Raw genomic sequence first — 26,339 nt, 5'->3', positions numbered from 1 at the left:
CGTATCGTGCCCAAGCTGTAGATGTGCCTCGCACGTAGATATACCAACAAGGGTTTTATATAGAAATTGTCGAAGTAGAGAATGAGATGAGCAAAATCAGGTATTTTTTGTGATAGTGGTATAACGAAATTTGCAGTCCTTCCAAGATCGGGCTGATTTGGTAAAAAGATGTTAACGCCAGCGCCGTTATAGACTTCCCGCCAATCCAGTGGAGTGACACAAGACGAAAAATTTTAATCCCCACTTGTGGGCATATACTGCCGGAGATGATGTTTTAAATTTGTGCTACACATTAGCTCATCAACGCAATGGCGAGCAGGCTTTGGAACAGAATCGAACCGTTTGTTGAGTTCATCTGACAATTTTCGTATACCATTTCGGATCATATCCCGTTTTATCTTTTTCAATCCTCTCAGTCAATTTCCATCGGTGTGTGAAGCTTTGTGATACGTGGGACCAGTAGTTTCCAGGGTTTGTAATGGAGATCGGGGTCTTTTTTTTTGCTTTGAAATATATTCCTGTCAATGACCTTACTGCGGTAGAGGAAGATGCTTCAGATGTTTTAGTAAGCGTTGATGATCCTACACTTATGTATATCATAAATTGAACTTATATTCAAGGACATATCGGTGGTTTCTATAAATAAATCAGTTGTTTCATTTATATTCATCATAATCGTCACTGTTAAAATCACTATCATCCTCGCCTATTTCAACTGATTCCATTAATTGGAACAACTCTTCATCACTAAGTTTACTTAGATTAAATTTCCTGCCATTTCTATAATCCAATTTTAAAAAAATAAAAATAAAAAAATACTAGCAAACAAAGAAATACTTAAGAAAATTTCGAGTAAACAGGCTAGGCCGCCCTGAGGCGGTCTTCGTGTTTGTGTTCTTAAAACTCGAAATACTTTTTTTTTTTTTTTGGTAAAAAGTATATTAACATAAAAGGAGTTAACTAACTTAATCAAAAAAAATCTTCCGTATGAATATTTCGATAAAATACTTTTTATTTTAACTTTGAAAATTTTAAAATCGGCGCTTTAATTAATTGAACTTTAACACTGAATTTCTGCATTCAGCTGACGATAACAACAAAACGAAAGGTTGCAATACATTTGGTGATATTAAGGGAATATAAGTTGATGTATTATTCAACGGTTCTTATAATAGTTGTAGACAAAAATAAAATTCCTTATGAGTTTGGGACTATTTATTAAAGGCCGCCTCAGGGCGGTCTTGCCTGTTAGAGGGTTAATAATGTTGGTGAATTTGCCGAAAGTGAAGACTTACTAGAATGGAACGGGTGCTTCTTGCTTGCTTATAAAAAATTAAATTGTGTTCAAATCCACTGACCAAAGTGAAAATGTTAGGAAAAGCAAAATGGTTGATTATCTTCAAAGCCTATATATAAATTAATAAAAGGGTCAATCAAAATAAAATAAGAAATAATAAATAAAATTAAATAAAAAAGTATGGTATAAAATAATACTTTTATTATTATACTTTAAATGAAATTTAATCTGATTGACCAATATTTCGGGTAAACAGTTAACTTTTGGATTCTAAATATTGACTACCGAGGGACTTGAACAGATTTGTTTGATTTTGACAATTTGTCGCCATAAAGTGGCAGATATAAAAGCATAATTCGTGCAAAAGTTTATACTAATTGCTTCCAAAGTCTGAAAAATGTATTCATTATCAAAGCCCAAAGTTACAAATAAATAATGTTTCTTCAAAAATAGTACAGTAAACAGGTCTCTGAACATGATTGATCGAGCGAATTCCGATCCCACATTAGCAAAAATCATTACAACTGCCAATTTGACATAGATTTATCAGTTTAAAGTGCAAACAAGTCAACAATTATCGACGTGGAGGGGAAAAAACGAACCTAAACCAAAAAAGCACACCAATTTCGCTCCAAAATTAAGATGATGCTCATTGTTTTTTTCGACATTCGTGGTTTGCTGCAACATGAATTTGTTCTGTAGGGACAGACGGTCAATAAGGAGTTATATTTGGCTGTATTGAGGGGTTTCCGTGAGAATATCTGTCGAAAACGGTAAGAATTGTGGAAGAACAATTGGATGGACTTTACACGATGATAATACACCATCGCATCGAACCACGATTGTCACCGAATTTAAAGCCAAAATCGAAATGAATACCATCGATTAAACGCCGTATTCACCACATTTGGCTATGTGTGATTTTTTCTTGTTTCCCTAACTGAAACCCGTTTCCAGTCGATGGAAGAGATAAAAAAATAAGCTGAAGACCATCCAAAAAGTGATTATGAAAAGGGTTTCACTGACTAGAAACATCATTGACATACATGTATTAAATTTGGTGGGGATTACTTTAAAGGCAACAAAATAAATATTAATGACTTTCCACATATTTTGCGTTTTATTTACAATTTCCTGCTACTTTTTTGTTACAATATTTGTTTGGAGTGTTGTTTGATCCAATTTAAAATCATGTTGTGCAAAGGACGAATATCTGTCCACAAGTGATCCATGGATTTTTGATCAACGCTGCGAGCAAACCGAAAGTTTCGTTATAAATAACCTTAATATTTGGCGTTGAGTTTTTCCAGATATTAAAACGAAGAGGACTTTGCAAACACTTTAGCTTTTTGTAAATTAAAATTAAAATTAAATATATATTTTGACCGGCTACAAGCGAACTTTACCTAAAACATATATATAATTATTGACAATTACTTACCATAGTGTGATAGTTCTAAAAAAAAAAAATTTAGTTGTGAATATAAAATTTTATATATAATATATAGCGAATATTTCAACAAAAAGAAAAAAGTCCATTAAAAGTTGTTGAGGCAAATTATATGCTCTATGATCAAAAAGTAAAGTAATAATTGTATATTTTACAAAATGTGAACTCTTTATTTTTTCTTCCAAATCAACAATCGTCTCTGACGATTTTTAAGCGTCAAATTCTTACTTTTTGGACGTAGTCTTCATTGGTAGCGTTTGATGGTCGTTCAGACCGCAGTTTTCTCAATCCTCTTTGAACTCGTTCATATAAATGTATTTTTGGGCCATATTTTGATCACTAAAACACTTCCGCCAAATTTTCAACCTCTCCGTTTAGTAGTATTCCTTCCGTAATCAAAATTTTGTTCCTCGTTTGTTGCTGAACAAAACCAACCATCGAAAAATTCACTTTTAGCTATTAAAAAATACGTATAACTCGGTGATAATTAGCGCTTGGTAAATATTATAAGCAGTCCTACTATTCTAAAATAATGTACGCACCTGCATTCATAATGCCCGTGAAATCTAATAAAACAAAAAACTTGTCACCTTAATTAACATGAAATATACTATGTTATCAAATAATGAAATATTATATTATATTATCAAAATTTATTAACAAATTTAAAGAAAATTGTGTTGTAAACTCAGAGATATTAGATATACGTACATCTAAATTAATTCTGTCGCATAATCTTAGACAACGGTGTTCAGGTATTTCCTGTTACTTAAATCTAGTTAACTTCATCACTGTTGGAGAAATGTTCTTCGATTAAAATAAAAATTCTTTGAAGTAGTGACTTTCAGGAAGGAAAATAAAAAAATAATTAACCTGAAAGAAACAAAATAATTAAATGGTGCATTAAAAAACAAGCAACAACAACAATTAGTGAAGTGAGACATAATGTTTAAGCCCAGCTTGTTTAATAATACAGTGTTTTTGTGCGCCACATTAGCTAGCATTTAGCACTCGCGGAAGCACCATAGCGTATACGTAATCAAATGCATTCCTGTGAACAAAACAGCACAGAGTACATCCCTACAGAGTGTGCATAAACAAATCCCAGAGGTGCAGTGTCTGTTCTATCAGGCTCACTGCAATTTCACTGTTTTGTTTACTCTTCCCATTCATTAACAAAAAAAAACAGCCTTCCGCGTTAGGAAAGCAGTGCAAGCCTAGCAAGCTTACTGTTTGGCTAACGCTCACATTAGTTCGTTAAGCAAACTTACGTGCCTCCTTCAAAGTTGCTATCTGCAAGGAGTAATCTTTAGTGTTTTGTTGTTATTTTGCTTTGGTTGTGTTTGCGTATGTGCTTGAGTTTCTAAAGCGTTCGCTACAAAGTGCTACGACTTCACTATCTGCTGTTTACTTTCCTGTGAAAGAGGGTCTTAACTATAGCCGATATATAGTAAATAATGATTCACAGACCTGTTATATAAGTAAAATGAAAAGTGCAAAAAAATCTATTTTGTGGCACAGCAGCATAACTATCTGAATTTAGGTAGTTACTAATTAACCTTCTGAGAACAAGAGAATTTCTTAGCTCAACTATGCGTACGGTCGGGTTGTCAGATCAAATCATGTTTGCTTTCAACGATACCTAATGCTCTACTTCTCGCCAGCTCATTGCACTTGCTCTAACCAGGAACACTTGGGTGCTCCTAATCGTGGTAACCAAATATTAAATTATTATTGATCTATTCGAAGTGGTGATGCTCTTCTCCTCTGTTAGGGTTGTAGCTGAAGCATAGTGCGAAGCAAAAACGGGAATAGCTTACCATATTTGCAAGGCAACATCAAAAAATGTTCAAAAAGTTTCGCTGAGATTTTGCAGTTAGCTCTCTTCCGTCAAAATGTTAAATGCATAAGTTTGCGCTGAAAACTATCTTTGAAGCTGAAGCGAGTTCATTCGAATGAAATGTGCATTTACTTTGAGATATATAGTATATTTCGCATTTGAATACATATGTACATATAAGCGTTTTAGCAAGTATTTTCATATGAATGCTTTTTACTATGTAAAAACAAGAAAAAACGCTAACCCCGGTTGCATCGAAGCTATAATAACCTACACAAATTCAAAAGGTTTCTTAAAGAACATAAACTTTATCGGTCATGTTGTATGAGAGCTATATGCAATTGTGATCCAATATGAATTATGCCATGCCACAATTCTTGATATATCTCGTCAAAAAACAAAAAAAAGTGCATACAAGCACTTCCATCCGATCATTCCGTTTGTATGACAGTTGTATGCTATAGTACTCAAATATCTCTGTTTCCGAGAAATGTGCAGCTTTTTGCGAACAAAGGGACGTGTACAAAATATCAAAACCTGAGAGACTTGCGCGTTTATACAGACAGGCGGACGGCAGCCGGGCAGACAAACGAACATGACTTGTTCGACTCAGCTCATCATAATGATCATTTATTTATGTACATATCTTATAAGGTCCCCGACTTTTCCTTCTGAGGGCTAAGGCTTTGAACTCTGAACGCATCAACCGCCTCTTCAGGTATCGAAAAACGTTGATCTATTAGTTCCTTCCTACCCTCCTACCTTCTATGTACGTACGCAAATTAAAAGAAGCCACTCCGTTCGAAATCAGGACTATACCGAGAACGACCTATTAAATCGATGTGTTGAGTACTTAAAAATGCAGTTGTTTCAGTAGATGTGTGAGCACTCGCATTATGGTGGTGAAGAGTGATTGGTTTTCGTAATTTCTTGAGAGACAAATGGCAAGCATATTGTTGTGTTTCACTAAGAATTCGCTAGTGGCTTAGTTTCGGTATTTACAGTTGTTCTAAAAAAACAAAACCATTCGCTTGGAAGTGCTTCGCGCATGAACAACTTTTGTTGTATTCGGCTCATTTTGAAGCCCCCATTTAGTCGACTGAGCTTACGGATGCATACGCATAAATCCACGTTTCGCCATTTATCACGTTTCATAGACGTTTTTTGATTCATAGTTTGGGCACATTTTTAATAGTTTTCGGAACAACAACTGATTCCGAACAACCTTCATAAGATATGTCTTGGAATAATTTTCAGCTTCGATTGAATTCACTATACTATCGATAAATACTGGCCTTTAGTCCACGTCGAACGTTCCAGAAATAATCGCTCGAAAAAGTACGCGATTTAATTAAATTTTTTGACATTTCAACCCATGTTTCAAGTTAATGCAAGCAACGTAAAAAAAATCCCAACTAAAAAAAAACTTCAAATTTACTTTGATAATTATAAAGCGTAGTTTAAGCGATAAAAATCACAAACGCTTTTTTGGAAATTTTAGAGCTACTATGGCTCTCAACACACCCTTCATGGTATAATAATAAATGAGAATGAATGAGTGTTTGAAGTTCTTGAGGCCTTCACATACACTTTTGTCGCTGCCTCCTCGTATCCTCAATGGAAAATGCTGTCAAACTCTTAAGCAACTACTTGCCTATTTCCATTTGGCTTGTCGTCACGAAAATGTTGGATCACTGTCATGCCCACAAATCGCAATAAACTGAAAACCTATAAGGTGCCATAGCTAAGCACCTAATTAAAATATAAAGCTAAAATTCGGTACAGAGGATTTCTGGAGCATATTGCACTTGTGGGCAAAATCTTTATGAAAAGTGGCACAAGTGCACAAGAGTCAAGGAGAATTACATTGTGGGGACGACATAGGCTTTGAAGAATAAATTAAGAAGTTTAAAATTATGAGCAAAGTCCTACTATTTATTTGATCATAGCAGTATAAGTTTCTAATCAATAGAATATTGATGTTTCGCCTCGTCCTTTCTGAAAAATTGCATTAGTAGCTCAAAACTAAGATCGTTATTCGATTTTTTTAGCTGCAGTGTTCTTTTTTATAAGTTTCAATATCATTGCAGGTAACCCAACATCTATTGGAATAATTAAATAATCAGTGGTGCAACAAAACTGTTGAAACTAGGAACAGCTTTTGTTCAGTAACCCCACAAGTGCATTTTTGTTAATAGATTCTGGTTATACGGAAATAAAATGTCAGAAATAATGTGTTTTCTGGTTCTCTTAATTGCGCAGGAAATAATTATGTTTATTATAGTCAGATTCACTCATTAGTACTAATTTTCGATTTGAATAAGTTTTGGAAAAAATTTTAATAAATATCTTTAATGTATGTTCTTTTTCATTTGAGAAGGGTATACTTATGTACATATATGTATAATGCGCGACAAAGCGCTGTATGGGTTTGGTCGAGAAGTTTTTGACAATATTTCGGAAGTTGCAGGGATAAAACAGATAATAAAGTGCAGCGATTGGTGCCGGTGATTAAACAATGAATCTCTGAAAGGCATAGGTGCGTTCTCATATAGGCGCCCTACCAACAAATCCACCTAAATTGCCTTCATGCCTTATAAATTTAGTTTTATATAAATAATTCAAGAACTTACTAACTTCCCAATTCATAATTAAATAAAGACTATTATTTTCGCATTTTATTAACATAATACTCGTAATATTTGCTCCACTTTGGTTTTATATTTAAATTATATAGCAACCAATATTATTGCAATTTTTATGACCGAAATGTTGAATGCACAGAGCGGAAGCAAACACATTTAATTAACGCTAAATGGCAGCATTTATTTTACATACATACATACTATGTACACAGGTATAAGTGCACCCACACATATTAGCAAATACAGTAGAAGTTTAAATAGTGATATGCTAATTTGCATAGCATTGGATGCGCTCAAATTCAAACCGCTACCGCTAATAGATAACGCAACTGAATGCGCTTGGATAGCGCCAAATGTGTGAGCGGTTTTGTGTTCATAAAAACACTTCAGCAACGGTATGTATATGCAGCAAATCTGGTTGGAAATTGAGAGCGTGTAGATGATGATCACCGGTGCGTATGTGTAACATTTTCGACGAAATTGGCTAAGCATTAGAGCATTTACTCTAATTTTAACTGTAATGAATACGTGAAATTCTTGCATTATCTTAACTGATACCGCTGAAAGTATCGTTAGCTGCTTTCAGTACAAAAAACTTTTTCTTGACATTATCACGGGTTGACGGCGTTTCTTTGGTTTAATTTTCATCTATTTTATATTAATATCTTGGTCTACGTCGTCATCAATCATTTAATCAGTTAAATTCCAGAGATGGTGGTTTAGTTTCTATGAAGCGACTCCCCAGACCAAGGTTTTGTTTTTTTCAGAAATCTTCATCGACTTCAAAAAGCACAAATTCTGACAACATTCGTTTTCAGACATAATAAATTGGAGTTAATGCTTTACTAAGGATGTTACGATGGGCAAACAAATATCGAGAAGTGCCGCCTTATCTTTCTTCGACATTTTAGGTTGAGGTATAAGAAGTGCTATTTTGAGTACATAATACCTGGAGTTTGACATTTAAATTTTTAATTTTTAATTCCACCTTAAACTGAACTAGTTCACGATAGTCACTATTCCAAGGCATCTTTGCCTTGCTACCATCTTTAGCAGTTAATAAATTTCCATCAACGTGAACAGTCACAAACTCTGGCATATTTACCTTAGTAACTTTAAGAACAATTATGTTTTACAGCCGCTACTAATGGATTAAGCGTCTTTCGTCGTTTTTCTTCAATAAATAAGTTAACTTTTCGAAAACACTGATATTAAAAAAATATAGCATATAACTGCCATACAAACTGAGATTTGAAGAAAGATCTCCATAAAAAGTGGCATAGAATATAATACCAAAGCAACGGCATAATTTTCGGTAAACTCGTTCAGATCAGACTACTATAGGATATAGTTGCCATATAAAATGACCAATCAAAATATAGTTCTTGTTTCAGTGCAACTGTAGTTAATGTTGTTTTTTTATACCCTAACAACCAGTTGCTACAAAATATTATAGTTTTGTCCATCTAACGGTTGTACGTATCACCTAAAACTGAGCGATATAGATATAGGGTTATATATATGTAATTGATCAAGGTGACGAGAAAAGTTTAAATACGGGTGAGTGTCTGTCTGTCCGTCCGTCCGTCCGTCGGTGAAAGCTGTAACTTGAGTGAAAATTGAGATATTTTGATGAAACTGTTTGTGCAGGTTTCTTTGTACAAAAAAAAGTTCGAGTTCGTTGATAGGCATAATCAGTCCATAAAACGACATTTACCGATAACCTATAAAGTGCCATAACCAAGCACTAAATTAAGATACATATCTCATATTTGGCACAGCGGATCGCAGTAGAAAGGGCCATTTGTGGGAAATTTTTTTGAAAAAGTGGGTGTGGCTCCGCCCTCTAATAAGTTTAATGTATATGTCTCCTAAACCACTAAAGCTACAACAACCAAATTCGCTCAATTCTTATAAGAACTTCTACCGACAGTGTGAAAATGAATGAAATCGCATAAAAACCCCGTTCACTACCCATATAACGGTACTGTTCAAAACTACTAAAAGCGCAATAAATCAATAACTAAACGCGCCAGAGACGCAAAAATTTGCGGACAATAACCACGTCTACTTCCCATATAACACATAGTTAAATTCCACTTGATTCCTTTACCTTCCAGTACACAAGTCATGAAGCAATTAATATAAGGGTAGTAAACGTCGCACGATTAATGCCTTTAGTGTGTGCCACCTTCAACAGGAATTGTTCAAATCCAATAAAAACTTTTCAAGCTCCTAGGTACCGAATATTTAGACCCCGGTACCAAGAGTTGACTTGAACTTAACTAAAATTAAGGGATAATTTTTTTTCTTATAATGCTATGTTTGTTTGTCAAAAATGGGTCGAATCGGACAAATACTTCCCTTAACCTACATTTACTTAATATAAAGATAATCGAACTTCGGAGTGAATTTGTACCGCATATATTGGCCAATATGTTTAACTCATAACGGTATATCTTTGAGTCTAAAACAAAAATTTATTCATTCGTCTACATAAGTCTATCTTTCCAGCTTTAAAATAGTTCCCATTCGTAATAATGCACTTATGCCAGCTCTTCTTACAATCCGCGAAAAACTTCTCAATCTTGATTTTTGGAATGATCCGTAGAATATTGTCCGCATATGTAATTTTATATAACAGCGTCTGACTGTTACTACAAATTTATTGTCACCTAAATGCTTAAAGGAATATAATGTATTTCAAAGTAGATAGTATAGCCGTTTTCGTCTGAACTTTTGCCTTGTTTTTCTTTTTTTCCTTATCCAGTTTTTTAATTGAATAATAAGACAATACCATTCCGTAGCTTTTTATATATGTCACTATCTAATAAATCAAATTATATGATTTTAAAAAATCAAACTTAATAAATTTTCTAATTTTCAAGGTGATAATATGACAAATTACCTAACTAATTTCTGGTGCCATCATTTATTATAAACGCCGCACCCAGACAACCTAAAACCCACACAAGCAAAAAAAATACCATACAATCAAAGCGAAGGTTCCACAAATAGTGGGGTTAATGAATTTAACACAATACTATCTCATACCTTGAAATTGTATTAATACATTGCTATAGAAACGGGTATTTAAGTGCTTACACTCAGACTACAAAGTAGCGGATGAAGTGAAAAACAGTTGGTGAAAGGAAACGCAGTTCTTTGCGTGTCACATTGCAGTCCAATTGCCAATCGGTTACGGTGTCACATGTGATTTATTTGCTGTGGGAATTCTCTGTAATGGATTAGTTATATTTGCTTGCCTGGTTTCTTTACATATCTATTTAGCAGCAAATCAGCTGCATTTAATGTAGTGTTAGTTTTGTTCCTCTAGCAAAATTATGACTGAGTTATAATTTTTTCACATTAAATGTCTGAAATTAGGAAGGTCCATAGTTCGAATGGATATTTTGAATATTTTCAAGTTCTACTACTCTATTGGGTTTTAATATGTATGAAAGTCAAGTATATTGAGCAAAACCAAGCTATGATAAAAATATGTTGTCAATCATCCCATCATTTGTATGATTAGTTTTTATAACTTCATACACATTATTTTCAGAATATGAAAAAATACCAAGCAAAAATATAGTAGTAATAAACATCACGCAAACAACTACAAAAACTCTTAAACGATCCTTAAAGCGCCCACTTTTACAACCATAACTTAGTACGAAAAATGTCACGCCAATAACTTCTCAGCAATATTGATTTTTCGTCAGGCAACAAACTGCCTAGCCGATATCCTTGAATATGTATCCAGATTTCCCAATTATTTACATTAACTGCCGAATAGCTTCAACGCTTGTCGCTTAATATGTAGGTCTTAAGCACCGTTTAATTCAAAAAGTGAAGGTGTGAAATGCCCACACGCTGTTACACCCACCCACTGTTTCGTTTGTATGCGTCAATCGTCTTACCAAGCTCCGCCCAGACATTTCGAGCATCAGATTGCATGACATAGATTTGGTAACTACCGGTCATGTAAAATTAATGATGTTTGGAATAGGACAGTTAGATCGTAGTGGAACTAAAAAAAATGAAGGAAAATTTAACAAGTAAGGAAGGGCTAAGTTCGGGTGTCACCGAACATCTTATACTCTCGCATGATAAAGTGATAATGGAGATTTCATTATCCGTCATTTACATATTTTTCAAATACCGTATTTGTGTAAAGTTTTACTCCGCTATCATCATTGGTTCCTAATGTATATATTATACAGAGAAGGCATCAGATGGAATTCAAAATAGCGTTATATTGGAAGAAGACGTGGTTGTGAACCGATTCACCCATATTTCGTACATGTCGTCAGGGTGTTAAGAAAACATTATATACCGAATTTCATTGAAATCGGTCTAGTAGTTCCTGAGATATGGTTTTCGGTCCATAAGTGGGCGACGCTAAGCCCATTTTCAACTTTTAAAAAAAGCCTGAGTGCAGCTTCCTTCTGCCACTTCTTCCGTAAAATTTAGTGTAGTGATTTTCAACATAACCTTTGTATGGGAGGTGGGCGTGGTTATTATCCGATTTCTTCCATTTTTTAACTGTATATGGAAATGCCTGAAGGAAACGACTCTATACAGTTTGGTTGACATAGCTATAGTAGTTTCCGAGATATGTACAAAAAACTAAGTAGGGAGCGGGGCCAAATATAACCTTATATCTGACTCTTTTAGTTTTAGGACTTACAAACAACCGTTATGTGAACAAAACTATAATACTCTCCTTAGCAACTTTGTTGCGAGAGTATAAAAATTATATAAACTTGCTTTTAACGTTGAATATCTTCAGTAAGCTTATGCAAATGCATGATGAGGACATGTATAAAATTTCAGATAAATAACTTAAAAATTGAGTGACTATTTCGCTTACACTGAGACAGACGAACATAGTCATAAACGAAAATGGCCAAATCGACTCAGCTCGTTATGCTGCTCATTTCTATATGTATGTTTATATTTTATATAGTTTCCGACATTTAGTTGTAGGTGTCACCGTATCAAACCTAGCCTGTCCCTGTCCAAATTTACCATTTTGTCAAATATTAAAAAAAAAATTCTATTCACACATAACTGGATTTATAGATTTCAAATAATAAAATTTTTTTGTGATTCGCAATTCTGATGGTGAAATATATCTACTGTTGCATTGAAGGACTCATCAAGGGTAGAAAGGTTGAAAAACCGTATTGTTTTTTTTTTGAACAAGCAAGCTATAACCTTATTCATTGAAGAAACAATTAACAATAATTATTATCTGGAGAAATTTCTTCCGGTGTATACTGTGCATTCATTAACATATCACAACATCGATGAATCCGTGAATTCACTTAACGGTACTTTTTAACTCTAACAATAGTGAGAAACGGGGTTAAAAGTATTAAAAAGAGGAAATGTAAAGCAACTAGCTGAGCGTCGATTCCTTCTTTTACGCTTCTACGTGAATGGTGTTCGCTGTCATGCTCGCTTGAAACTAAGGATAGGTATTCAAGCTTTAAATTAACTCTTTGAAAAGCAAACCAGCAAAGCTGTTCTGAGAAACAGCTGCGAAAATGGTGAGAATATAAGTAGCCGCAAAGTTAGTCACTAAGCAGCTTTCTCAACTTAAATTCCGCTTGTTAGTGAGTAAAAAAGCGTATGAACACTTAAATATATGAACAACTATACAATTTTTAAAATGAGTTTGTATGCACTCTATTTTCGTGGAAGCTTCTTAACTTTTTGCAATTTTTTTTGCGTACTCAATCGTTAGATAGTTGCAAAATATCGATACACAAGCGAAGAGCAGGTACTGGAATAAAATAAAAAAATATATTGTATTATCTTAACATTCTCATTGATAATTTTTGTGCACGAGAGCATACATAAAAATACCTTCACGCTTCTTACGAGTACTAATTTTTCAGTATGTATTTAGCTTATGAAATCACATAAGCATTAAGTTTTTAAGTTTATTGGCATGATTATTGCTACAAATTTAGCATTTACTATAACTTTTGTCTAGTTTGGTTTGTTTTTTGCATCCAAATAGGCCTCAGTTTCAGCGATCACCTTTTCATTTGACAAAAATTGTTTCGCAGGGAGTATTTTTGGAGATTTGAGCAGGAAATAGTCGCTGTGGGCCAGAATTGGAGAGTAAGGTGGACGCGGAGGGATATGGTAAATCACCACCTTCTTTTATTTCATATGTGTCCATTTTTCGGTTATTTCGTCCGCCTATGTGCATCCCGAAATACAGATGCATGCGTCGATCCCACGGATGACTGTTGATCGGATTTCGATGTGAAATGATGGAGCGTTATTTCATCTGTTGTTATATACAGACTCTAGAACACGATTTTGTTACGCTTTAACATTTTCAGACACTGCGCTCTTTTTGGTCAAAAAGGGAGCTCTGGCTGTACCCATTTTGCACAGAGCTTCCTCTTCCCCAAATATTCGCGAATGATATGATGAACACCCTCATTTAATATCTTTAGAGTGCCTGCTATCTCGAACAACTTCACTTTAGCATTATCCAAAATACTTTGTGCACTTTTTTTTCATCATCAATCCAAGTTTTTACTTCAACGGTATTTTTGCACTTCAAAAAGGAACATTTTACCAACAAGTGAACTTCCTTTATACCCTTTTTTGTCATAATAACAAAAGTTACTTCGCTCAAAATGTTATACTAATAGTTACTTCACAAACTACAGATGTGACCGCTGTCAAATTTATACACGCTTTTGGGCGTTTGGGGCTAACTAACAATCATGTGGATTTTATTCCAGTTGTGTTTTTTTCAATTGACCTATTAATTATTCCAGCTAACCTCATCTTTAATTTAGATCTCTTTAATTCTTCTGCAAATTTGCAATCTCTTGAAGTTTAGCTTCGAAGACAACTTGTGATTTGTTTTTTCTTCGTGTTGGAGTTAATCTGACACTCTCACTTTTTCCCGTTCATACAGACGAATATACATGTTCACAGCTTTTTACTCTTCCATTGACATCAATTACCACTTTTAATGCTTCGCTATAGCACGCTCTTCGTCTTGCACCTTGCTTCTTGTCTTGTACCTGCTCTTTCTCTGTTAAAAATTACTTTCTCGTTAGCATCTGTCAAATGACGATAAAAACGTAAGCGACAACACAATGTCATCCTTATACCTTTTTATTTGCTGTCAGGAATATTTTTCATTTAATTTTTTTCTTATTATACGCTAATTTTGTTTATAAGGTATATATTTAAATATGTGTTAATACAAACATACATACACAATTTGTGTTTGTCACGATTCTGCAATGGGGGTGCTTCTGTTTAGCAGCAACCACCTCTTTCCAGATTTAATACATTTTCTTTTGTCTTCTTTTCACTTAACCATTAAAATCTTTTCCCTTGTCCATTCGGTCCTTATCTCTGGTAGTCCTGTAGTTTTCTTAGGCAGTGACATCAAAAGAATGATGACAACTGCCGATATAACTGTTCGTTTTGGTCACACAAATTTGTCTAGGATTACTGTCATGATTAGTAATATAGAAATAATTATTCATTTATCTGACTAAGTGTCTTGAAAATGAAACAGTAAAAATCAGGTTGAAATCAACAAAGTAAACCACATAATAGAAACAAAGGAATTCGTGACTGTTTGAACGCTAAGCTAAATAGAATGATCCAGTTTACCTTTCTTAAAAATAATAATCGATTTCTTTACAACTATGTGGAATAAAGTCAAGTAAAGTTTGTATCGTTTGGAACAACCTACTTTCAGGAGGCCTCTTCAGTGATATGAAAACAACACATGATTTTGAACGCCTTTTGTACATGTTTTTTTAAGAAATAAAACAAGTGAAAAACAATTAATGATACAATAATAATAACACATATATAATACGATGATCAAAAACTAATTATATGCAGGGTTTTTCAGGAAAGTAATAAGACTGAGTCGATTTAAAAAAAAACTTTCGTTACAATTAAAAAAAAAACTTTCAAAAAGGCTCCTTCTGTGTCGATGTAGCGCTGCCAGCGCGATTTCCAAGCATTGATGGTGTTACGGAAGGCATTTTCCGGAATGGCCTTGAGAGCTGAAGTTCATGCTGCTTGGTTCCCCTATCTCTTCTCAAAATGCTTGGAAGATTGCCTCTCTGTATCTGGATCAAAATTCGATGACTTGTCACCTGTGATTCCTTTGTTCAAAAATTGAATGGGGGGGCGGGGGGTGCTGGTGTCACTAGTGAGCAGTTTTGGGACTATCCTCACGCACACCTTGCTCATCATCAGAACCACAGATTTTGTGAAATTCAACGCACCACTTCTGGCTAAAGCAACATCTGAGTAAGCCAGTTTCACCATATCACAGGTCTTTGTCGCAGATTTACCAAGTTTAGTACAGAATTTAATCGTGTACCTCTGCTCTAACCTATGCTGCATTTTAGGCTTGCACCACCCACAGAAACACGTCGCTCGAAAATGTTTGTCTTGACTCTCTAGGTATTCGAAGACAACTTACCAGCCCACTATGGTCTGAAATTAAAATTTTTTGGCATAAATCCAAAAATTATTTTTTCTTATTTCAGAAAAATAGGTACGCAGTATTAATTGAGACATTTCATTGGTCTAAAATATACAAACATTTTTTTGGATATGGCAACTCTGTTCTAAATATGAGCTGTAAAACATGATGCTTCTGAAGCAACAACAAACTTGTAAACAGTTCAGTAAAATATTGTAAGTAAACAGCTGTTCGATAATGGTTAAAAAGGAAAAAAAGAAATAAATTTATAATGGAAGAATATAAGAAAGGTATCTATTTTTTAATTTAATGGAAAAAAATGTGGATTATTGTGTTATAACTGTATAGTGTGAAGTTTTGTTTTCCAGCTTTTTTAACCGAAAACTTCGTATTAACCAGTGTTCTGTGGAGTGAAAGTTGTGTGTATTGTCCCGTATTGTTCCAGATTTTTATGTTCGGTGGAAGTTTGGGGTATGTTCTTTAAAATCATGTATGTAACATTGACCTGTTTTTGCCCCATTTAAGTATATTTGTAATTTTCAGCAACGTTTAAATTCCAACACGAAGAAATGCTTGGAGTTTGGATAGAGGGCGATCGCAAAACTAATGTTGTTTTGGATTGGGTTTTTAAAAAAAATTAATACTAATGAGTTAAGTTTAAAGAAAAAAGATGAAATAAGAAAAAAAAAACAAAATTTATTAGCATATGTTAGCCAAAAATTATCAAAATGTATTCGTATGGTTAATAGATTTAAAGAGAAATAGCCCCAGTGGGTTTCCGCAACAACTATTATTGAAATTTCTGAGAATGATTTTGAAAAACCCTGTTCAAGTAAAGCAAGACGACCAAAGGTTAGCTACACAGATGCAAAAGATCGGCTTAAGAGGAAGCTGACAAGTGATCCTTCTTGTGAAAACAATGACGATGTTGATTTTTGATTCATGCAGCTACTGTGGCGCCAAAAAAATCAAAACAAAGTGATTTAGCATTTATTCTAAAGAAAACTGCACATCAAGCAGAACAAAGCGAAATAAGAAAAGCTGTTGCCTCCAAAAAACCCGAAGCAGTTCCATTCACTCCGGAAGAAGCTCTCGAATTTTTACTTGAAATTGATTTAAGCAAATGACAATATATCAACATGAGGTTGTTAAATAAAGAAAGGAATTGCAATATATATCCAAGCTATGAGGAAGTAATTAAATGCAAGCTACTTTCTGTAACTTCTCTCTCATTTCCGATGTACAGTCAATGTTATTATAAAAATAATTGTTTGAGTAAAAACATATGTATAAATATTTGGATATATGTAATAAAATTATTTGACCACTTTTGCCTATCATATGCAAATTTTTCATTTTATGAAACCAAATTTTTACTATAGGTCCAAGGGAGGTACCCCTGGAGAATGACCGATTTCATCCATTCTTGGAATTTTTCTTAACTAAGTCATATATAACCTGTATGCGAAATTTCAATGGCCTTGTACCACTCCTTCGAATTTATGCCAAAAAATTTGAATTTCAGACCACAGTGCAGCCGCTCGTTCGTTAGCTAGAAACGCACTCTACCGAATCCAGTCAGTGCGCGTTTCGAAGTACAGTCGCGGCGGAAGAAAATCAGTCCTATTACTTTCAGGATAAACCCTGCATATTATATTAAGTTAAGAAAGGCGTATGTTGTTTTGTTTACTACACTAGCTTACTACACGTTCAAAGTGCGAAAGATCTGGCGCAAAACAGCTCATGCTGTCTTTGTAAGAGCTAGGTTAAAACTCTCGGCGAACTTACCTTCGGCGAACCAGGAGACATAGCCGAAACTGGCATTAGCCGCATTAACACATTTCTAATACCGTCAAAGGCTTTATCGAATTTTGAAATGAAATTTGTATTGGGTACCAGAGCGGACCGGCGTTCTAATCTGTCCAAGCGAGATTTCTGTTAGGAACGATCTCTTAACCTAACCTGATAGAATAGATATTTGATACTTCAAACTTACTTACTTAAAGAGATTTTTTTGTTTTTTGCATTACCTATCACATTGTTCAAAGTTAAAAATATATGGATGAAGCTAAAAAGCATTATAATAATTACACATACATATATGTACGTATGAAACTCATTAAATTACACAGCTCTACAGAAGCTTTATAACCCTAGATATAAAATCGATTTTTGGATATATTTGTGCTCACAATTTAATTTATCACTAGCAATCATTTCTGAATATTTGAATACTTGATTTTTAAATTTTTATTTTCATTGAACATGAATAAAATAACAGAAAGGTTTATAATGTCAGCTTATTAAACAAAAACAGAAATGTCGAAAGCATATTGTTTACTATTTGTCAATGAAACTCCTTTTATGAGCTCTTTTATTATAATTTCCAAAACTGTCAGCAAGCAAAGGTAACCTTCAATATTTTTCGGTACGTAACTCTTTCACTTTTTGGAAACAGTTTGAAGAAAAAAATGCATATATCTTCGCAAATTTTTTCTGCGTAGGATTTCGATGTTGATGTTATTGTTGGTGTTAATGTTGGTACCAAGATCGACGAAATTAGCTACGACTTGGCTCTCACATACCCATTTGCTTCGTTTCTTTGTCAAACCTGGAGAAAGCAAAACTAACGACGTATTTTTTATTGCTAATGATATTGATATCATCGACGAACGCCAGCAGCTGTACACTCTTACAGAAGATGGTACCTTCTCTATTTGTTCTGCAGGTCGAATTATTTTCTGCAGTCGAAGATTGAAGAAGTCGCACGATAGGGAGTTGCCTTGTCTGAAACCTCGTTTAAATTATAATCGCCGGGTATGCTTTCGTCCGACTACATTCTACAAAGAAGCTGACGCATGTTCCTTATCAGTTCTTTGCCACCGTATCTGAATAGCTCGGCAGGCTATACATTGGCCACCGCCGCTTTGTTGTTCTTCAGAGGGGTAGTTGTTATTCGAACTTCTTCATGGTCGGGAAACGGAATGTGTGCTCCACCGTCAACGATTGGAGAAATCTAGACACAATATTTTAGATATGTCGTGCATTCAATAAAGGTGAGAAAAAAATCGAAACAATTTTAAAACTCTTCTTTCCTCTCAATCTAGAGAATTTTAACCTGGTATCATACGGCGATAGCACCTAGGATCTGAATCCTAAACTTTCTCTAAAAGTTCAAATAATTTTTATTTAGAAGCAATTGCTATATACTTATATATATAATGGACTTACAATAGTTCAAATTTATAAATGTAGATAAATATATGTAATATATAATTATTAAATAAAATTGTATTAATAATTTTCATCATATTTTTCTCTATTTGCTTTCAGATCTCGAGGGATATCCTCAGAAAGTGAAATAAAATTTCTTTAAATGTGAAAGTGAAAGAGAATTTCTGTAGCAAACATGTAGTCTACAAATTTTGTGAACGAAAGGCAACAAGGCAATGAAGCACATGGTAGAATGCGAGCAATGCTTGCTAGAACGATAGTGAAAACAAGAACAGCAACAATGATAAATACAACCAATATAGCACCGCAGGCAACGTGTACAATAAAAATGAAACGAAAAGTAATCTACCAAATTTTTTGTTGTTAATTACTGCAATTTGTATTAACAACTTCCGGCCCTGGCTTGGCGATGACGGAGATGCTGGACGTAGTTCACTACCGCTTGCCTATGGCACGCATATGACCGTTACAGCTGCTAATACCATCGCACACACGTTCACCATCGAAATGCGTGGCCAAAATCATTATCACGATGGCGGTGGAGGAGGCAGAGGAGGTAGTAGTGGCAGTTTAGAAAATATGGATATGCATGACTTTGATGCTAAGGGTGTACCAGAGGAGTAAGAGGAGCGCGATCATATCGCGCATCATTTTGGTAAGTTAGTTACTCCACGACTATGTAAAATCATATATTTTTCGCAAAACTCAATTTATAAAGCCTTTCTTAATTTAGTGTTCATATTAGCATATGTTAGGTTCTATTCTGTTTATTCTATACAAATCTACTTAGACATATAATTTTTTATGTCCACAAGCCTATTTCAATATTTGTGTGAGCTTCCAAGTGTATAAGCGCCGCAAAGGCTGTCTTGCTTCCAAAAGTTTTTACAGTTGAGATATCAAAATTCTCAACCTCACATGGTGCTCGTCTATAGGGCAAGGATATAAGACAAAGACCTATTATGACGCCCAATACTATGGAGAATCTAGTCTTATTGAGAGAAAAAAAATCACTGAACTTGCGGCATCGAAGAGACTGATCATCGCAAATGATTTTTAAGCCCAGCACTGGCCAAGCTTTCACAAAGTAGAATGTACGAAGAGAGCAAAGCACTGAGCCGAAAAAATCATAATAGACCTTTTTTGTAGAGCATTCAATTTCCTACAAAATCCAAGGAACAAGATATTTTTTCAAGTAGTTGGAAGCGAGATATAAATTTTTCAATCTGGTAATAAGAAAAAATAGAAAACTGTATGTAGGAGGACTTTCCCGTTACAATTAAAAACTCATGTTTGGAGAGGCTTTCTTAGAGGTGTCTAAGAACCTAGTTTTCCAAGTACGAAACGAAAAAAAATTTTTTTTTTTTGAATCACTCTAATATGCATTCACCAACCTTTCCAAACTTTGACCATTCGTCCTTAAAGAACACACTGTCCCTCTCTTCTAGCGGCTTTTACCTACTCACATCTCCCTCCTATGTATGTGGACAGAGAAAATACAGCCAGAGTTTAGTTTTGCCAACCAATGATTTAAAAGTTCAGATAAGTGTTAGAGTAAAAGTTATTTTCGAAAAACCTTTTTCAATAGTTTCGAAAAATATCTACTTTTTCACGCAACTCTTTCCACATTTGCATTATTTTATAACGGTTTTTGCTATCTCCATAGGCCACTGTAACTTAATTACACTTAATCCACTTGACCGCACAGGCATATGGTTAGTTGACCAGAAGCAAAAAATGTGACAATGAAATGATTACAATTACAAATTCTGCTGTCAAGAAGACACTCTGATCATCATATATGTATTTATATATACATACTCAGAGTTTTTTATATACATATGTATACAGTCGTGTTCATGAATAGTGCAACAGCTTCTTATATTTAACGACTTTTTCTAAATAAACTGGCTTGCCAGCGTGATCATTTTGCAAGAATAGACACTTCAAATATAAAAATGAAAAAATCCGCTTATATTTGCTCCAGAAAACTTTTTAATGATGCATTTTTTTACTTTCTAAAAAAGCAAATAGTTCATTAAAATAACAGTGCTTGTCGTTAGTTGTAGATGAAAAAAAAAAAATTAAATAGTAGCGATTAGTAACTGCCTTTAAGGAATTTAATATTTTTGAATGAAAGTTTTTTGAAATCTCAGTGCTCTTTCCTTTTTAGTGGGTCAAAGAAGACATTGTTCTATCAAGAAGCCTTAATTCGTACTGAACAAAGTAAATAAGAAATCTTTATTTCCATTTATGGTACAAAAACCAGAAAACATGAAGAAAATAGCATACATAAATATAATACCACTTCAGTTTTGAAAAAAAGGATAATTTTAAGCAAACACACAGGCAAATGTCGAAAACTCAATATTAGCAGACGTTTCTCCTTTATAATTTTTATGTTGACAATTTTTTTTTTATTCTATTTACCTTGTCTCCCCTTGACTTTTTTCCATCATTTTTAGATCTAAAACTATTTCTTACTATAATCATCTAAATTATACGAAAAATTATTTATCAAACAGATCAGATTTTTTCCTCGAAATTTAAACCGAATATTTTGCAAAATTTCTTCTTAATTTGGTGCTTTAAGTTTGCACTGCAAAAAACTTTTCTAAACTTCACCTTCCGAAACAATCACTGCTTTGATAAGAATTGTATCCTTAATAAATTTCTGCATTTAAGGAAAAACAAAACTTCGGAATATTTCTACAAATGTGATTAAAACCATATCATTCCATGTCCAACACTTTCACGAGTCCCTAGTTTCATTTTAACAAAATAAATTTTGTTTAGTTGTTTCACCCTTCCTTTCACTTATAGAATGAAGATATAGATTTCTTATTTATGTACAGATTAAATTATTTTTGAACACACAAATGGATATTTTAAGTGAGCAAAACTGTACATTTAGTAGACTGTAGAAATCTCTAGGTTTGTTTTATTATACTTTCAAACTTTACCTATAATTTTTCTCTTATTTTCGGTCAAAAGGTTGGTAGTGGGATCACTTGAAGTTTAAAAAAAAACTTAATTTTTTAACTAATAAACCTGATCTTAATAAAAGAAGCGCAAACCACAATAAAAAATAAATTCACTATCTGGACAATCTGGCAACAAAAAAAAATATATTTTTTATAGATCTATTAAATAATTTGGGGTTGTCTGCTACAATAGGAGTCTATGTAAAGTACCTCTTTTGATGAAGTGTTTGCTAGAATAAAGTCGTTAAAGAAAATTTCATTAGGCTTTCTATAAAATGAAGGAATGTGCTGAGGATTAATCATGGATTAATAGCCGAAAACATGTCCGCCCACTACTGTTAAACATGGTGTTTTGAACACTATTGAACGGGTTTGCTTTTCGTATCAAAGTGATGGTCTTATATGGTACATTTTATTTCTAACATCATAGACCAAACACCACATGTAAACCTCTGAAAGGATGTTATGTTACTATTTGCCAACTGCGAAATACCTATAAACGGAAGATATTGAATTTAACCCAATACATGCAACCAAACTAGCTAAGAAAAGGTTTGCTTCAGTAAGGATCGTCGTAATGTCCTGGCTAGCGCAACTACGAGATCCGAATTCAGTCGAAAATTATGGCATATGTTAAGTTAGTTGTATTAACAACAAATCCATTAAGTAAAACACTTATTTGGCTTAGCGGTATTGGAGGCATGGGCAACGTCGCTATATGGATGTATTAAAATATAAATAAAGACTTTGCAACCAGTTACTAGTCAATCGAAAAGATTTACTGCTCGAAATTTAACTTCTGAGTTTTTTTTCTGTTTTTCTTTCAACAAAATAATTAATAATATAATCGAGATGAGACTTTATTTAAAGTTTTTTATTAAATAAATCTTATTAAATTCATGTATGAATTTTAAGTAGATTTTTTTATAATCAAAACACACCAGCATTACTATTTTTATGAACGGAGCTATACAAATGTACATAGGTTTATCTGCGTTAATTAGATGCAGCAAACTAAAAAAAATATGTACACCGCGGAATATGCTAATGTCTAAATGTATGTGTCTGGATTTTGTCTGTGCGTGTGTGAACATACACTCAGCGGCGGTTGAATAAAATTAAAATTTATTTAATCTTTTGTTTTACATTGTTTCACAGCATTTTCAATGGCTTGTAATAACGGTTAGTCGGCTGGTTGCTTTTCATTAAAGCGTTATGTAATCACCTGGCCACAGTAATGCAATTATTGACAAGTGTTGGTATATGGCACTACACAGTACTGCAGCATTTCAAGGCTTAAAAAAATGCCAACCAATTTATTATTTTTATGTGGAGTAATTCAGAGTTTAAAATTTTCATAATTTTAATACTTATATATAGAATCGATTTAGTCATATGTGCCTTCTGTCCGTCTATCTGTATATACTCGACCTGGTCCTTCAATTTTTGAGATATGGAAATTTTACATATGTACTTTTTATTAGAACCTATGTTGCCATACAACCCGAATGATCAAAACTAAGTTCTTATAAAGAATATTTTGTATTTGTGAAAGGTGTAAACGAAGTTAATGATTTGGCCCTCGTCTCTCTTGACCAAAGTTAGTTTTTGTGACATACTGGTGGTTTAATCATTCATGTTAGTGGAGCTTTTCAATGATTTGGCAATTTTTTACTTATATTTTGCATATCCATGCATTATAATTTTAGTTTTGGAAAATAATTGCGTTAATTTATGTTTAGCAAAGCACGATATTTTGTTGAAGTCAGTAACCGTTAAGATCCTAGATTCTAGTATTTAGTGAGAATAATAAGAAGCTAATATCCAGCAATATCGATTTTGGTAATGTTGTTTTATTTTTTACAGCCAACAGTGTCACTGCCCTTTTTAGCGAAAATATCCGGGAAAATTATGGATGCAATGCCCGTTTGAAACACGATCCCTATATTATTCTCTTAAGCAATTTTTTTGCGTCGCGTTATTTAGGTGTGAAGTTATCTATGGTCAGAATTAAATTAAGCTTATTCAAACTAAACTAATCAATTGATAGGTTGCCATATGAAAAAGTAAGCATCGCTTCGTATGTGAAAAAGTGAACAGTAAATTTCATTATTTAAAAATGTTTGGTTAATAGTAAATAAACACTCTGCTGCTAATAGTCCTTGAGAAAATAACATTTTTTTTCACGTGAATGAAATATTTATATTAGCATATACATTTAAAAAAAATTAAGACCAAAAATTGTATACGCCATATAAACTGTATTTATCACTTGCTTGAGGAGAAAAAAATGTAAAGAAACTGATACGAACTTCTCAAATAGTTAATAGTACCGACTGGTTTGCTTTTTTACTAATGAATTTCTATTCACATATTTATTCACATATAAAGTCTATCTGTACATATCGATATATTTAGGAGACTGCGTGGCTGTGACTTTCAACTAGTTAGCGACATTTAGACAAAAATAAGGTCGTGTTGACTCGAACTTAAAGAGATGAACTTTTCTGCATATACAAAGGACAAGCGACTATAATATCATTGTCATGACTTGCTTTGTCACAACACTTTTAAGTTTTATCAGAAGTTTTTGTTACAAATTTTCTCAGTTTTAAAGCAAATGCATTTGCAAGTGGGAAGTGAAAATTCTTTAGCTGAGTTATTATAGTAAGTGAAAAACAACTGAATGAACCATATGACATGATGACATGTACATACGTAGGTCTTAAGTTGGTTAGTTGTTTAAATAAGGTATTAAATATTGCATGGCTACAAAAAATTAGAGCATCGCGATATTAAAAATAAGTGGTGATAGTAAACCCAAAAAAAAACTATTTATAACAATTGTTAGACAAAAGTGCAAGTGTATTTAACAAATATCGCTCTAATAAGTAACAGCACCTCTTTAATATAAACGAAGTCAAATATAATTGAAAGTTACGTATACGCCATGCATAATGTCAACGTGAAAATTTCCATAAAGTTTTCTGAATACCTTCTATCGGGTGATTTTTTTGAGGTTAGGATTTTCATGCATTAGTATTTGACAGATCACGTGGGATTTCAGACATGGTGTCAAAGAGAAAGATGCTCAGTATGCTTTGACATTTCATCATGAATAGACTTACTAACGAGCAACGCTTGCAAATCATTGAATTTTATTACCAAAATCAGTGTTCGGTTCGAAATGTGTTTCGCGCTTTACGTCCGATTTATGGTCTACATAATCGACCAAGTGAGCAAACAATTAATGTGATTGTGACCAAGTTTCGCACTCAGTTTACTTTATTGGACATTAAACCAACCACACGAATGCGTACAGTGCGTACAGAAGAGAATATTGCGTCTGTTTCTGAGAGTGTGGCTGAAGACCGTGAAATGTCGATTCGTCGCCGTTCGCAGCAATTGGGTTTGTGTTATTCGACCACATGGAAGATTTTACGCAAAGATCTTGGTGTAAAACCGTATAAAATACAGCTCGTGCAAGAACTAAAGCCGAACGATCTGCCACAACGTCGAATTTTCAGTGAATGGGCCCTAGAAAAGTTGGCAGAAAATCCGCTTTTGAGGGAAAACTTCGGAGAACAATTCATCTCAAGAAATGGACCCGTAAGTTGGCCACCAAGATCATGCGATTTAACGCCTTTAGACTATTTTTTGTGGGGCTACGTCAAGTCTAAAGTCTACAGTGAAATAAGCCAGCAACTATTCCAGCTTTGGAAGACAACATTTCCGAAGAAATTCGGGCTATTCCGGCCGAAATGCTCGAAAAAGTTGCCCAAAATTGGACTTTCCGAATGGACCACCTAAGACGCAGCCGCGGTCAACATTTAAATGAAATTATCTTCAAAAAGTAAATGTCATGAACCAATCTAACGTTTCAAATAAAGAACCGATGAGATTTCGCAAATTTTATGCGTTTTTTTTTAAAAAAAAGTTATCAAGCTCTTAAAAAATCACCCGATACATACCTCCAGTAAATCTAAGGTAGTAAAATATTCCTTAAAATATTTAATGTGATGTAATCCCTTCTTCTTGTCAGTAAAATATTAAAGTGGATCGAAGAATTTTCAATTAATTACTATAGTGCACCCTATTACAACAAACATTTTCAATACAAAAAACCTTGCTCAAATTGTTCAAAAAATATCTTTGAATTAAATTAAAAAAATTAAAAACAAAACTGATTTTTACTTGGTATGACTCTATACACTTGTACTAGTTAGTATCCAGAATATGTGAGCGATTTGTGGGCGATAGTGTGAAAACGGATCAAGTTGGAAGATAATCCCGCTTACTCTTCATATAACAGTACCGTTAAAAACTACCAAAATCGCAATAAATCAAACAAAATAAATGAGCCAGAGACATTAAATTTTACCACCGAGA

The 26,339-nt window shown here is 33.8% G+C and overlaps 1 pseudogene; it reads left to right on the top strand.

Moving 5' to 3' along the window:
* The first annotated feature begins 18,538 nt into the window (after positions 1 to 18,538).
* LOC120768777 overlaps positions 18,539 to 26,339 on the top strand; it is a 57,774-nt pseudogene continuing 49,973 nt past the window's right edge.

Source organism: Bactrocera tryoni, chromosome 2 (assembly GCF_016617805.1).
Source record: "Bactrocera tryoni isolate S06 chromosome 2, CSIRO_BtryS06_freeze2, whole genome shotgun sequence".
In the NCBI taxonomy this organism is placed as follows: Eukaryota; Metazoa; Arthropoda; class Insecta; order Diptera; family Tephritidae; genus Bactrocera; species Bactrocera tryoni.
This window is presented reverse-complemented; position numbering and strand designations above follow the sequence as displayed.